Source organism: Crocodylus siamensis, chromosome 10 (assembly GCF_052110815.1).
Source record: "Crocodylus siamensis isolate JL-2025a chromosome 10, ASM5211081v1, whole genome shotgun sequence".
NCBI lineage: Eukaryota > Metazoa > Chordata > Crocodylia > Crocodylidae > Crocodylus > Crocodylus siamensis.
This window is the reverse complement of record NC_143404.1, coordinates 51,955,463-51,967,669: the sequence shown is the minus strand read 5'-3', so window position 1 is coordinate 51,967,669 and position 12,207 is coordinate 51,955,463.

The following is a 12,207-nucleotide window of genomic DNA, read 5'->3' as shown; positions in this document are numbered from 1 at the left end:
AGAGTGCTATAAATAATATCCTTAGTGTGGGCTATGCTGGTGCCAGAATATTGAAACAGGCATCAAACACTGGAACAACCCCCTCTGGCAGCCTCCTAATGGGACTTTACTCAAAGCACAAGCAAGGCTCCTCACAAATTATTCTGTTCTTCTTTGCATGGGGAAAGACAGATCAAATGATTTGCAATGCCAGCTATTTCTAACACCCTTTTGTCAAGAGTAGCTAAGACACGCAAGGGAGCTTCACCTGTAAATGGAGTCTCTGTCTCTGAACTGTGTGTGTGTGTGTGTGTGTGTGTGTGTGTGTGTGTGTGTGTGTGTGTGTGTGTGTGTGTGTGTGTGTGTGTGTGTGTGTACGTACACATGTGTGGGACCCTCTGCCCCCCACATATGTGGGGCTAGTGGGAGGAACTAAACCTTCAAAAAGATGCATTAATTCAGTTGCGTGTCACGGAGTGGATATAAGTGGGAAACACCCTGAGGATAGGTGCCAAAAGGACAGGGGGTACCTTAGCCGGTGCCCTAACCATTTGGTATTATAAAAAATGATGGTGGCTGTCTTAAGGGGAAAAAATACATGGAGTCCTGTTTGGTTCTTTCAGAAAAATAATTGTAGATATCTATCCTTAGAGCAGGATTCTGGCTTTTGGATCCTGAGTCAATAGAGGTGCCTACCTAAAGCTCTGAAAGAGATTCATAAGCTCTGCTCAGAAGTACCTAACTTTCCTTTTTTGCTGTCTAAAAGTCTAGGTACATAACTCAGGGATCTGAATGCTACTTCCAGGCCTGGGCACTCAGAAGTTAAGTAATGCTACAATTCAGGCCTTACTTGGATCCAGCCCTAAGTGCCTAAATACTTTTTGAAAATAAGACTTAGTCACTTTGGAAAATATTAGTTTTGGCCTTGTCCAGTTCTCAGTTACTTTGTGTCGTCTTTTATAAAAGACTTCCATGAGACCTGGAGCATCCTGTGTAGGGTATGTGTATGGGTTTCTATCATAATTGCATTCAACAAAGAAAAGAGGCCACCAGAGGGTTAAGCCAAGGCAACGTATCACAGATGCCAGGTTCCCACAGGCACTAGAGCATAAGGAAATTAACATCTGCCATGCTAATACATTTTAAATATTTTGAAGATAACAATAACAAAACAGTTATTTGTTATTTGCACTGTATGCTTTTCCTGTTTTTATACTCAACCACAACGAGAGTTTCTCAGCTAGGTGCAGAGAACTGGCCAGTAAATTCAGCCAAATAGCTCAGATATTGCAGTCCTTATTACAACATTTCTAGCACTCACTGCCGGGTACCCTTTAATAAGGTAGAGTTGTTTGAATGACACGTGCAATCAAAATTATCATTTGTTTTTGTGGAAAAAATCTAATTGCCAACATAAAGCAGGGGACAAAGCTTGAGGCAAGATCTCCATATTCAGTTTAGATCCAGTTAGAAACATGGGATTCACCTTAATGCATCATCAAGTCTTAACACAGATAAAAAAAGGCATGTGTGAGAAGAGTTACTGAATAGGGATATAGGCGGTCTTGGCTATTAGAATCATGGAAATTTGAAAAGCAAGAACAGCAGAAAGCATATACTTGTGACTAAAACTGGAAGCATTTTGTGGTAGTCCTGGAGGGATACTGTAGCGGGGATGATCCAGGAAAAAAAAAAAAAAAAAAAAAAAAAAAAAAAAAAATCAGAAGCAAGGATTTATGTGGGTGACGTCTTTTATTGGACCAACAAGGAGGGACATGGAAAAGCTTTCAAAAGATGGGCCTGGGAATGCAAATTCATTAACTTAATGGGGATCCCTGAGAACTAGGGATCTAACAGAGACATTGAATTTATGGTCCAGTATAATCTACCTCAGGTGTGGCAAACACACAGCTCATGGGCCAGATCTGGGAGCTCCAGCACCATGGTTGGAAGAAACCTAGAACCATGGATAGTTCTTGCAGTGACATTCAGGCACCTGGGATGCCAGGCCTCTTGCCAATGGGGTCCAGACAGGAGAGAGAGTGGTCTGTGGACCTGATCCAACCCGCAGGGCTAGCCCTGCACCATTTATCAATCCCACACTATTCATCTAACCCACCAGGAAAAATGAGCTTGACACTGCTGATCTATCTACCTGATATCTGCTAATTTCTCTGCATTCCTCAGGCAACTAGTATCCTATTGAATGGTCTTGCTCTTCCACCTACCAAGTTATTCTTTCTACTGCGTTTCTACTGTCTGTTTGCTACTGGATAATGTCGTGTATATCTTTTTTTTATTTACATATGCAGTTTGGCACAGGCAAACTAAATAGGTGGATCTACAGTTTAGCTGAAATGCTGGCTGCTTTTTTTCCTCAGAGACATGAAGAAGGGTATTTGGTACCTGAAACCACCTAACTATATGATTGGTCCAATGAAAGGTATCACTCACAAAAATCCTTGCTTCTTAAATACATGTTGCCTTTTTACCTCTTAAGTCTCTTGCCCATTTTCTGGCCTGGATACTGTTCCCTAAATTTTATTTCCAATGATTTATTCAGTTCATTATTCAATGACTAAGACCACTAAAATAATTCCCAAGTGATTTTTATATTACTTTGATCTATAAGATTAGATCATATCATTTTCCATTTAAATTAATAAATATGTCACGGATGGCCCCGCGAGCGGCCGTGAGCTCGCGAGCGCCCCCTTGCCGTGCCAGTTAGGGTGGTCTGACACCCTCTACTCGCCCGCCACGTCTTTGCTGTTGAGGTTCAGAATGGGAGGCTGCCTACTTACACCTAACGGCACCTTGATGGTATCCCCTCCGTTCCAAAGTGGGGTCCTCTCACCCCAGCCTTATGGGCAAATGCGTGCCTCCAAAACCTCCCCTTTAGCACGCCCCAAGCCTCACAGCTGTCCCGGGGGACGTTGTCTGGTCCCCTGCCCCTCAGGTGCTCTCCCTCTGGCACCCTGGGCTCGTCACCCGCCTGGCGCCCCTGGGCCGGGCTCTCACCCACCGGCCTATTCCTGACGCCCTTGGGTCTCCCTAGCTCCTCTCACCCCTCTCGGGGTCTCTGCCGCGTCCTCCGCGTTTGCGGCCCCTCTCGGGGTCTCTGCCGCGTCCTCCGCGTTTGCGGCCCCTCTCGGGGTCTCTGCCGCGTCCTCCGCGTTTGCGGCCCCTCTCGGGGTCTCTGCCGCGTCCTCCGCGTTTGCGGCCCCTCTCGGGGTCTCTGCCGCGTCCTCCGCGTTTGCGGCCCCTCTCGGGGTCTCTGCCGCGTCCTCCGCGTTTGCGGCCCCTCTCGGGGTCTCTGCCGCGTCCTCCGCGTTTGCGGCCCCTCTCGGGGTCTCTGCCGCGTCCTCCGCGTTTGCGGCCCCTCTCGGGGTCTCTGCCGCGTCCTCCGCGTTTGCGGCCCCTCTCGGGGTCTCTGCCGCGTCCTCCGCGTTTGCGGCCCCTCTCGGGGTCTCTGCCGCGTCCTCCGCGTTTGCGGCCCCTCTCGGGGTCTCTGCCGCGTCCTCCGCGTTTGCGGGTTTCCCGCGTTTGGGGCTCAGGTGGCCGTAGCCGTACCTGGCCCCCTTGACCCTTTCCTGGGTCGTGTCTGCTCTGCGCTCTCTCAGCGCCGCGCCCTCTCTTGGGGCCTGTGTACCGCGCTCTCTCAGCGCCGCGCCCTCTCTTGGGGCCTCGCCCTCTCTGGGGCCTGTACCGCGCTGCGCCCTCTCTTGGGGCCTGTACCGCGCTCACCGCGCTGCGCCCTCTCTTGGGGCCTCGCCCTCTCTGGGGCCTGTACTGCGCTCACCGCGCTGCGCCCTCTCTTGGGGCCTCGCCCTCTCTGGGGCCTGTACCGCGCTGCGCCCTCTCTTGGGGCCTCGCCCTCTCTGGGGCCTGTACCGCGCTGCGCCCTCTCTTGGGGCCTCGCCCTCTCTGGGGCCTGTACCGCGCTGCGCCCTCTCTTGGGGCCTCGCCCTCTCTGGGGCCTGTACCGCGCTCTCCGCGCTCCGGTGGCCGTAGCCGTGCCTGGCCCCCTTGACCCTTTCCGGGGTCTTTTGCCCCACTGGGCAAAGTGCCGTCCTTACGGGCCAGGGTCCAACCCCGTGCTCCGTGCCACTTCGGCACAAACAGTTGTGCCCCCCTGGCACTGTGCCCCTACTGGGCACCCAGAGCCCCCAAACTGCTGGGGAGCCCCGCTGAGGCCTCCTCGCTCCCCTACAGCCTCACCCGGTCCTCCGGTTAACCATAACTCAAGCCAAGCCCGAACGGCTGTAACAAAACCAACAAAGAGCCTACCCGCTCGTAATGCAAACTCTCAGCCCCTCTCGGGCTCTCAGCCCTACCTCTTATCAGGGTGTCCTCGTTCCTAGCATCATTGCAGCCTGTCAGTGAGGTAAGGCTGCAACCCCCGACTCCAGCCGCTCAGCTCAGCCACAGAGCTCCTGCTCCTGTGGCATCCAGAAGGATACTGCTAGCCAGGCTTTGGCCTAGCTATTTATAAGGGCCTGGCCCTGCCCCCTCCTGGCCACATGACCTGCCTGGTTGCCCTAGCAACCCCCATCTGTGTTGCTCCAGGGTGCTTCAGCAGCCCTATTCCTCCTGCTAGTAGCAGGCACCCTGGTGCCCTGTTACACCTCTCCCCTTCCTGGGGCATCTCCTTAGGAGCGGGGCGCGGGAGTGCCCTGCGACAAAATAAATCACCCTTTTGCCATGAAGAATTAAAAGTAAAAAGCAGCAAAGAGATTAGTTTATTGTTTTTGTTGCTATTTTAAAACACATTTCATCAATTGTTTCCAACTCAGTGCTCTCTGTTATCCACCTCCTCAAAGTGCCATTCTTCTGGGAGTGTAGGTTTCTTCCTTTAACAGATTGAAACTCTAATGGGTTTCTTATTATTTGCTGCCTGCTCATTCTTTGATGCTATCTCGCTTGTGATTGAGACTAATGTTTAACCTTTACTAACATTGTCTAATGAATAAGGTGGTTTTATGCCTGTTTTAGTGATAAGGCATATGAGACAAAGAGTGGGTTGTGGGATTTGCCTTAAAGGTTTCAGTGAGTACAGCAGAGTTTAGGTTGGAATTCAGGAATTCTTCACTCCTACTCCTGCATCCATGAGACCTTGTTTGACTCACGCTGATAGACTATGCTGGTATTTGCATCTTCCTTTTCTACTTCAGTGCTCACTATTGCTCTAGCCCCCTCTTTCCCAGGTGATTTAAGATTCTCTCCTGGATTGCTGCTTGCACTTCCAGATTATTTCTGATCATTCTCTATTTCTTCTTTTGAGTACTGGTCACTTTCCTAGCTCAGTACATCAGTAAGACTTCTGAAATTTTCCACTTCCTCACTTTCTATCCATTCCAATAAGTCCCCTTAAATATGCAGTATTTGTGACCACTATATCTTGTTACTGTTGATGATGAATTCACATTGCTGAAATGTGAAAGCCCTGAAAAGCAAGCCATATCTGAGTTATGATAATTGCTTATGCAGCATAAAAGACATTTAATTCACCACCAGACACCCCAAGTCATTGAGTCTAGGTTTCAGTGAAGGCTGGTATTTCAGCCCAGGAGTTACAGATGTGGGACAGTAAATTCCCAGCTAATAATCCTCTGGGAAGGACATCCAGACACTAGAAAGTGTCTTGGGGAGGGGGGTGTGCGTGTGCGCGTGCGCACGCATTCTGTCTTGATAAGTCAAAGGCAGAAATGACTCTGATATGATCTTACTTGCAGCATCTCCTCTGGGGGAGCAGCTTCCAAGGATATGCAATGTGACAAGCATCAAGGAGGAAAGTCTGGTCTTTGAAAGTTACCTTTTTAATATATTAATTCCAGTATTTTCCAGACAAGCTTTAAACCTCTTGCAACAATTTTTCTGTTTCTGATTTAAGGGACAAACGTTTACAAATAGTTTATTTTTATTCCCATTTATTTGATTTTATATTTCTGACATGTTGCAAAAGAAGATACATCAGCAAATCACAGGCTTGCACTAGAACGCAAATTATAAAAGCATCGCTTCATTACACACGCAAGTGTTTGGGATTGAAATTATAGGCTAGTAGAATATATAGGAGACATGATTATAATTAGGATCTAGACTCATGAGTGATGAATCACAACAGAGTATTATATACACTATCAGCCTTGTACTGTGGAATGGGTCAAAAGTCAAGAAACTAAGTAAATCAGTTCAGCAGACAGCAACTGCAGGAACTGTATGAATGTTCTCACATCTCAGTGCTAATGTACAGCTTCCATTTCCTTGCTATATTTTCTTGAAATAAAATTAGTGCTTGGTGATAGACTTACATAAGGGCAAGATAGATAGAGCATAAGGGCAACCAAGGGCTTGGTTCTGTAAGGAATAGGTTTGAAATGTTGTCCAGGTAAAAGTGGCATGAGGAGGGTAGAAAATGAAGGAAACCTGATCCTGTTTTAATGGGAGTGTTGCTGTGCAGTCAAAGAGTTGCTAGTGCCTACAAGAGAGTGTCAAGGCAGAACTGGAGGTGTACGGCTAATAGCATGGCTCAGGAATTTTTCAATGAAAAGGTTTCATAGGCAAATGCTGATCTGTCAAAATCAAAACATTTTGCAAGGTCACCACTTTGATTAAGGAATTTCTTTCAGAACAGGGATTTGAACTGTTGCACCCCCCACATCCTTGATTTTTCTACCCGTGTCACCAGAAGAGCATAGTCCAGTGGTAGAATCGTCTAGGTCAGGGTTGCTGAAGGGAAAGACTAGCTGAGTCTCCTGTGATGTCACAGTTCTACTGCTCATGTTGTCCACTGTTTATAGTCCCCAGAAGGGGACATTTTTGGTATGAACTCAATTCAAACAATGAAGAGAAGCAGAAGAGTACTCTTGGACCAGGTAAAACAACACTAGCCCCTCCACTGCACATAGCAAAAACAATAAAATAGGTCCAATGTAACCTTAGCAATGTTCCATGTCTAGTTCATTATTGTTATTTTTTTAAATATTTCTCAGCAGCCCTACAACATATGATATATCTGAGCATTTGCAAAGCTGAATATATATATTTTTGTGCACATTCAGATAAGTGCAAATTCTAGTGGATGTTTCCTTATTTGGATGCATTCTGCTTACAGCACTTAATCTACCTTCCTTAAAATACATATATTAATACACATTTCAATTACAAAACCACCCTGCATTTTAACTGAAGGTAATTCTGCTCTCCATGCTGACAGAGATGACTTGGAAGATGATTGAGCTCTAAAATGTATTGTTCCACTGTTCAATAGTACTGATTGGCTGCAGTGATTAAATTACTCAGGCAAGAGGAAGTGGCATTCATGGACTGACCAGATCATGGATGCAATCAGCTTAAACATCTGACAATAAGTGTTCATTTAGTTCTTGAGCAGTACTATAGTTCAGTGGGAATACTGTTTGTTGCTTACAAGTGGCTAAGGAACTGAGAGAAGAATTGGCACCTGTGCATTTAGAACTGTAACATGGACCTGCCAATTTCCTCATACCCTGACAACCCCACTGCATCGCAAGGGTGCATCCAGGTGCCACTTCTCAATACATCAAGACCTAAAAGAAACTTACATTTGGAAAGTTAGAGCATATACCAATAGCTCTCCACCCTAGTGTATCATCTATTGGCAGGGGGTTCGGTCTTGGCTCCAGTCCCACATATACAGTAGTCATATTTACTGGGCACATCTACACAAGACACTAAATGTCCAGCAGATTGATTCTACTTAGCATTAGTGCATCATGGCAAAAACCAGATGAATTAGTCTAATGTGCATCACTATAAGACTGTGTGCTGGCACTACTACACAGTAGCACCTGGTACTGTGTATTGAGTTACTACCTGTTATTACAGGTACTAAACTTAATGCACAGTAACAATGGCACATTAATGCATGTGTAGACATGCCCACTGAACATTAATCTGATCTTGATCTGAAGTGCTCAGTTCTAAATAAAACAACTGTAGTATCAACATGCAGAAGTTCAACAATGTCCACATGATCAGTCCAATAAAATCCTGAGACCATATGATCACATTGTGTAAATATGCATAATTCATTGGGGCCCTGATCAGTGGTTTGAATAGGTTTGAGAAACAAAGGAGGTTAAGTGACAATTATCATGATACCATAAAATATTTGGTAGAAAACATACACAGATTATACGATACAGATTATGTTAAACAAAATGGATCATTATATTGCACAGTGTCTCTCTCTCTCCGTCTCATACACACACACACACACGCACACGTATGTATTAGGTCTATGTGGAGCTTCGGGTGCTGATTCAATTCAGAGGAGATTCGGCTTGATTCAGTGGCCAAATCTCTGAATCTGAATCGAATCAGGAGACCAATTTGGAAAAGATTCGAAGTGCTTCAGAGATTCAGGCAGTCCCCACTGGCTGCCACAAGGAGCTGGACCCAGACTCCATGCTGGTAAGTAGGGGGCAGGGGATGGGGGGCTGGAGGAGGGGAGAAGGGACCATGGGAGACCCCTGTCAGACCCCATCCCCTGCCTGCTCCCTCAGCCCCTTGAGTGCCCCCCCAACCCCTGCCCATTCTCCCAGCCCTTCCCCCCCATGGCTGCCCCACCTGGCCCCAGCTCTTTAAAAAAAAGCCCCCATTCACCAGCTGCTACCAGGTAGGAGGCGATCCTCACTGCCCCCCACTGCCCCACGCTGCATGCCCTACTTTGCCACAAGCCCCCTGACCCTTGTGCACTGTCCCACCCCCTCCTCCCATGCTTGACCCACTCGCCCCAGCTCCCAGCCCTTTTAAAAAAAAAAAGCCCCAACTCACCAGTTTCTGCTGCAGCCTCAGGGCTTCTGGGGGCTCATGACAGAGCCCCCAATGCAGTGTGCAGCAGTGGGGGGCAGCGGAGATTGCCCCTTACCTGGCAAGAGCCGATGAGTGGGGGCTTTTTTTTTTTTTTTATCCCCAGGAGCTGGGAGAGCAGGCAGGGCAGCCACTGAGAGCAGGCAAAAGATGAGAATCAATTTGGACAGTGATTCAAATCGGCCAAATCAGCCGAATCCAAAGCAAATACTAGCTGCTTCGCACAGGCCTAGTATGTAGGTGTATGGTATATGAGTGTGTGTCCGCATGTATGTGTAGCATAATCTATAAAGCTAAGATGCCTAAGACAGCAGCTGGAAACATGCCAAGGACAGCAGCTGGAAACATTTTCTAGCAGCAGTTGAAACAGCCCAGCTCAGCTCAAATCCAGTGCTACGATCTAGCACTGCCACTTGACCCTTCTGTGGCCCTTCTCTGAGTACACTGACTCCAGATTTCAAACCTCTGCTTCTCTGGGGTGGAATCCTGCATTTCTCCCATTCCTAGCCTGGATCCTTTGATCATAATATACCATGCCCCAATCATACTGAACTTAGTATCTGCTGTTTTCCCTTCAGGATCCTAAGGGCAAATACAGTTCCCCAAAAAGGGCCAACAAGTATTGTTGAATCTACATGGTAGAAAAGCATGGCACAACAGAAAAGGTTTCCAAAGCAATGAAAGGCCGATACTCATCTTTCTTACCTAGTGTTGGAACATCTTTCAATGGAAATGTTGTCAAGCTGAACTTTCTCAAAATATCTCTACTGTCTATAAGTCAGGAGGAGAGGAGAGTCACCTTCTCCACCTCAACTGTCTGTCCTCCCATAATCCAAAATGTGATGTTTTATTTCCCAAGGTTGCACCTCACTTGTAGAAATAGGACTTGCAGGATCAGCAAGGGGTGGAGACGGCAATTCAAATTACTCTGTACTCTCCCTTATCCTTGAAGTGTTTCCAGGAGATGTGAATATCAGGAACTTCCCCGCTCTCCTCAATGCATTTCATGACAAACCCACTACTGAATTAATATACTTCATGAATAAAGGAAACACAACAATGACCCAGTCAAGATATAGCATTTATAAATTGTTACAGGCAGCTTCAAATCCATCACAGTCGATCAGACAAAAAATACCTGTGAGGTCAATAGGGGAGATGCCTGGGTAAGAATCAGATTCTCCCCCTGCACTAGTAGGACCTGGGATTGCTAATGCTGGGAAACAACCTTCAGAAACAAAAGCCCTTTCCTAAATAAAGCTTCTGTTTCCCATGCCAGTTCCTACTCCTGTCAATCAAACGAACCACAGGAGGCTCCTTTGTATTGTTTTGTTTTTTCTGTTGGTTGTTGTTCTCATATTCACAGACATGTTCCCCATCTATAGCGAGGTCATATCAATCCTTTCTTTCAACATCTTAATTAACAGAAAGCACCTCATTTTCACTAGGCCTGCCTCCTCCCTGGGACCTTGCCTTGCCATTCACACTGAAGACCTCCTCATAGTTTAGCTGGTGGCAACTCCAGCCATATCTCTTTAGAAACTATGGCACTCATACATCAGTGTGTGACAGGCATCCCTGTAGGTCACCTTCTGATATACTGCCCATCAAATTCAAAATGCAGCTTCTCCACCAGGCTTTTCAGAACTATACAGTAAGTCAGAGGCTATATCTGAAATTAGTACTAGAGAACATTGCAAGAAACTTCAGTAGTATCTAACAGAGAGAGTGAAAGGGTGGCATGATGACCAGTGAAATTCAGCTCTGATTCAGCATTGTAGAGCACACTGGGAAGAAAAGAATGAGCTGTCCTAAGAAAATTCTTGACAGATATTGTGGAAAGAAATGTAAGGGGCTAAAAACAATATTAGCTATTTTTAATAGGTTATTAATTGGCAAGGCCAGATGTGTTGGACACCACTGATTTATACCTAGCTCTTTGGATGGGGTATGTATACAATCTATTATGTGTATTGTGATAGTACCCACACATCTGACCCCATCAAGTTATGAGCTATATAGATATATTTGTTCAGTACACAGAAGAGACAACTGAGACAAGATGTAACAAAGCTACATAAGAATCCAAATAGTACAGAGGAAATAAATCCAGAACCTCATTTATCATATTTCACAGTACTGGAACAAAGGGGCAATCAATTACATTCGAAGGTGGTGAAATTAAAAGCAAATAAAAGGAAATATTCATTTGTAAAATGAATAGCTGATTTATGGGACTCAGTGCCATTAGATATCACTGAAACCAAGAACTGAGCAGGATTTTTTAAATCAACTACATATTGATGTGGGCAGTGAAAACATTCAGCACTACATTCAGTTGGATTTTAAAACAATTAGAAATGATGTAAAACTATTTCAGATCAGGACACAAGCCAATGTGTAGGTGATGCAGTTGAGAGGGAAATTTTTTCTCATGAGAAATTTCAGTAAAATCCATGATTGAAGGCTAATAGGTTTTTTGCACTTTTTTTGGAAGCAGACAGTCACAGATACAGTCACAGACAGAATACTGACCTCATTAATCACTATTTTGACCCAATACATCCATATTTAGGGTCCCACTGGGCACAGTTTCTTGTTGGAGGTAGAGTACCTGGCTCCTATGGTCACTTTTCTGCCATAGCATCAAAAATCCTAAAACTATAAAACTAGTGAAGAACTTGGAGGGTCTGGAGGATAGAGCAATACTCCAAGAAACACTATTTTAAACTGGGCATAACCATCAAATGGCCACTATGGCTACTAAACAACACATCAGAGTGTCCCACAGTATGTTCTTCAGCATTATCCCCCTGAAGGGAATACCGTAGTTTTAAAACTGCTAAATGTAATTATATCAGCAGTCTCAGCATTCGACAGCTGCTCCCTAGGCCATGGATTCTGATCAGAATAAATTATCTAAGTCTAGAGGTGACTTGTTGTGGTCCTCAGGGAAGGATACCAGATGCACTGCCTCATAAAGTAGCCTTGTGCTCACCTTCCTTGTGAGATAGTGTAAGCATACATCACAATTTTGAGTAGTCAGAGGGGACTTTGTCTTTAATAATCAGACAGTCCTGAGGGACTTTGATGCCTGAGGGAAAACCATTTCTCTCCATCTGTTCTCCAAGTCCTATGGCAAGAAGTTGTGTTACAATGATTATTAATTAGATGTAATGTGGTTCTTATGAACTCCCCATCATGGATTAGGAAGAAACACACAAAAAGGGTTCTGCATCAAGGAGCTTACAGGCCTATATAGGGCCTGATCTATATGAATTCCCAGGTGTATGCCTAAACCTATGTTAATCCTTGTATCACTGACTGTTCACCCGGAAAGTCTTTCCTCATGTCCAGACGCAAGTTCAGCAT